We start from the raw sequence: 4,758 nt of genomic DNA, 5'->3' as shown, positions 1-4,758 counted from the left end.
TTCAAAATTAATTATTTTGACTATCCAAACTATTATCTATTTTGTTGTTTTCAATTAAAAACTATGTTTATTAAAAAAATTATGCATATTTGAGAATTTGACAAAACTATGATAATGAAAAGTGTTTGAAATTGAATAAATAATTCAAAACTATTTTCTATTTTCAAAAGTAATTATTTTGACTATCCAACCTATTAACTATTTTGTTATTTTCAATTAAAAACTATGTTTATTCAAATTCTTTTTGCATATTTGAGAATTTGACAAAACTATGATAATGAAAAAGTGTTTGAAATTGAATAAATAATTCAAAACTATTTTCTATTTTCAAAAGTAATTATTTTGACTATCCAAACTATTAACTATTTTGCTATTTTCAATTAAAAACTATGTTTATTAAAATTCTTTTTGCATATTTGAGCATTTGACAAAAGTATGATAATGAAAAGTGTTTGAAATTGAATAAATAATGCAAAACTATTTTCAATTTTCAAAAGTAATTATTTTGACTATCCAAACTATTAACTATTTTGCTATTTTCAATTAAAAACTATGTTTATTAAAATTCTTTTTGCATATTTGAGAATTTTACAGAACTATGATAATGAAAAGTGTTTGAAATTGAATAAATAATGCAAAACTATTTTCAATTTTCAAAAGTAATTATTTTGACTATCCAAACTATTAACTTATTTTTTTTGAGCTAGTTGACCCTGAAATTGAAAAGCACTACAAATGAACTCTCAAAATGTTGAAAGTTGGCATGCTATCATCATTTCACCCACATAGCATGTGTTAAAAAGTTGAGAGGGCTACGACAAAAACTCGATGCACTTCGTGTACAAAACGGACAATCTCTCTCGAAGTATCAGGGTTTCGAACGAGAACTCATCTCTTACAAAGGGATTTCATTTTTTTTGAACTTATTTGAACTCCATACTTTTTGTGTGTTCAAAATTCACCATTCAAAGGCACATCACAAAATTTCAACAATTTCTGACTTCATTTGGTATTCTTCGTGCATTTACTTATTTTTTTTGAGCTAGTTGACCCTGAAATTGAAAAGCACTACAAATGAACTTTGAAAATGTTGAAAGTTGGCATGCTATCATCATTTCACCCACATAGCATGTGTTAAAAAGTTGAGAGGGCTACGACAAAAACTGGATGCACTTCGTGTACAAAACGGACAATCTCTCTCGAAGTATCAGCGTTTCGAACGAGAACTCATCTCTTACAAAGGGATTTCATTTTTTTGAACTTATTTGAACTCCACACTTTTTGTGTGTTCAAAATGCACCATTCAAAGGCACATCACAAAATTTCAACAATTTCTGACTTCATTTGGTATTCTTCGTGCATTTACTTATTTTTTTGAGCTAGTTGTCCCTGAAATTGAAAAGCACTACAAATGAACTCTAAAAATGTTGAAAATTGGCATGCTATCATCATTTCACCCACATAGCATGTGTTAAAAAGTTGAGAGGGCTACGACAAAAACTGGATGCACTTCGTGTACAAAACGGACAATCTCTCTCGAAGTATCAGCGTTTCGAACGAGAACTCATCTCTTACAAAGGGATTTCATTTTTTTGAACTTATTTGAACTCCACACTTTTTGTGTGTTCAAAATGCACCATTCAAAGGCACATCACAAAATTTCAACAATTTCTGACTTCATTTGGTATTCTTCGTGCATTTACTTATTTTTTTGAGCTAGTTGTCCCTGAAATTGAAAAGCACTACAAATGAACTCTAAAAATGTTGAAAATTGGCATGCTATCATCATTTCACCCACATAGCATGTGTTAAAAAGTTGAGAGGGCTACGACAAAAACTGGATGCACTTCGTGTACAAAACGGACAATCTCTCTCGAAGTATCAGCGTTTCGAACGAGAACTCATCTCTTACAAAGGGATTTCATTTTTTTGAACTTATTTGAACTCCATACTTTTTGTGTGTTCAAAATGCACCATTCAAAGGCACATCACAAAATTTCAACAATTTCTGACTTCATTTGGTATTCTTCGTGCATTTACTTATTTTTTTAGCTAGTTGACCCTGAAATTGAAAAGCACTACAAATGAACTCTGAAAATGTTGAAAGTTGGCATGATATCATCATTTCACCCACATAGCATGTGTTAAAAAGTTGAGAGGGCTACGACAATAACTGGATGCACTGCGTGTACAAAACGGACAATCTCTCTCGAAGTATCAGCGTTTCGAACGAGAACTCATCTCTTACAAAGGGATTTCATTTTTTTGAACTTATTTGAACTCCGTACTTTTTGTGTGTTCAAAATGCACCATTCAAAGGCACATCACAAAATTTCAACAATTTCTGACTTCATTTGGTATTCTTCATGCATTTACTTATTTTTTTTTGAGCTAGTTGACCCTGAAATTGAAAAGCACTACAAATGAACTCTGAAAATGTTGAAAGTTGGCATGCTATCATCATTTCACCCACATAGCATGTGTTAAAAAGTTGAGAGGGCTACGACAAAAACTGGATGCACTTCGTGTACAAAATGGACAATATCTCTCGAAGTAGAAGCGACCCCCACAATAAGAGACGACATTCTTCTTCTCTCATATATGGTGGACACTAGCTCACCTGTTGTTTCAACCGTCGATGATGGCCGCTACTCCTACTTCCCCTAGTGCATAACCAATATCTAGCACAAGGAGAAGAAGGAGAAACGACCCCCCACAGCAACAGTCGATATTCTTCTTCTCTCATGTATGGTGGACACTCCCTCACCTGATTTTTCGACCGTCGGTGATGGTCGCTACTCCTTCTTCCCCTAGTGCATAACAAATATCTAGAACAAATACAAGGAGAAGCAACCCTCACAACAACACTCGACATTCTTCTTCTCTCATGTATGGTGGACACTCCCTCACCTAATTTTTTGACCGTCGATGATGGTCGCTATTCCTTCTTTCCCTAATGCATAACAAATGTCTAGCACAAGAAGAAGAAGGAAAAGCGACCCCCACAACAAAAGTGGTTCCGCAGCACGCCACGTGGTTCCGCTGCACGCCATGTGGGACTAATGGTCTTTCATTTTTAAATGACTGTTTTAATCAAAAACAGATCTGTTACAAAAGGGATTTTATTTTTTAAACTTATTTGAACTGAAGACTTTTTGTATATATATGTGGTCAAAATGCATGATACCATGAAGTTAGAAAGGGCTAAACCATTCAAAAGTAGCAAATGAAGTTAGAAAGGGCTAAACCATTCAAATTTGGAAACTATAATGGCACAAACAGAAACTAGACATATATAAATTGGTCCAAGCAGTACATGATACTAGTCCAAACAGTACATAATAATAGCTACCATAGATATATATACAAGTGTTCGACGTTGAGAACACTACTCGTCTGAATCGTCTGAATCAAAATGTCCACCTTCCTCGAGGTGACGGTGGCCATAGTTGACGACTCGAATCTTGCGGTACAACTCGTGTGAAACGTATGCATCTTTTGCTGCATACTCAATGTTAATACGATCAAGTGGGGCCTTCTCCCAAAGTTTGTGCTGAGACTTTGGTAAACTGGTCTTCATATCACCATATTCCTCGTCGATCAAGGCAACTGCCATATGAGCCATCGAAGTCCTGACATGTCGAAGCCTGAATATCGTTTGGAGATCAATGAGGCAACCAGTTGGTATCTCAATACCGAAGTTGTGCCTCATCTTCATCTTGTCGTTCCTTATGTCAACGGTAGAAAAAGTGATGCCGCTGCGAAGGAAGTCCATGAGTTCTGGACAATGCTTGTTACTACTGCAACAGAAACAAATTAAAATGAAACAAATGTTACATACTGCTGCAATAAGGAAACATGTTTCACTACAACTAAAGAGAAAATTATCTTTAGGATTCAAATAGAACATATGCAATGGAACCTAGAGACATCACTATAGCTATCCAATGGAACCTAGAGAGATCACTAGCTATATGCAATTTTCATGACTATGACATATCATATTGCTATCCAATGGAACCTAGAGAGATCACTAGCTATATGCAATTTTCATAACCTTGGATCAAAGAACACCGCATAAAATTGTATCACTACAACTATGATTTCAATGGAACATATTGAACCAATCAGATTTTTCAGATTGTGGAACACTATTCCAATCAGATTGTGTTCCCTTCAACTAATCAAAATTGTTTCACTACAACTATTTGAAACGAACCAACTATGATTCCAATGGAACATATTAAACACTAGTTGATTCTAATACGATTTTTCAGATTATGGAACACTATTCCAATCAGATTGTGTTCCCCTTCAACTAATCAAAATTGTTTCACTACAACTATTTGAAGGGAACCAACTATGATTCCAATGGAACATATTAAACACTAGTTGATTCTAATATGATTTTTCAGATTATGGCACACTATTCCAATTAGATTGTGTTCCCCTTCAACTAATCAAAATTGTTTCACTACAACTATTTGAAGGGAACCAACTATGATTGAAACAAATAAACTTACAATGTCATTATCTTGGATCAAAGAAAGCTTCAAAACTTACCTCGCCCATTGGAAGATCAAGACATGGTGTGCGAAGCATAGTTGGATGACGGCAACACCGCGTTGATCGGCCGTGTACTCCAGATCAAGCCCCAAGAACTTCTCATGATCCATTGCGGCGTCAAGCCATCCTTCCTTCAACTGTTCAAGAAAAAACGGCATCTCCCTGCTCTCGTTCGTGTACACGACATCGAGC

This window comes from Hordeum vulgare, chromosome 7H (genome assembly GCF_904849725.1).
Source record: "Hordeum vulgare subsp. vulgare chromosome 7H, MorexV3_pseudomolecules_assembly, whole genome shotgun sequence".
NCBI lineage: Eukaryota > Viridiplantae > Streptophyta > Magnoliopsida > Poales > Poaceae > Hordeum > Hordeum vulgare.
The sequence above is the reverse complement of the archived record's forward strand: the minus strand, read 5'-3'. Positions refer to the sequence as shown.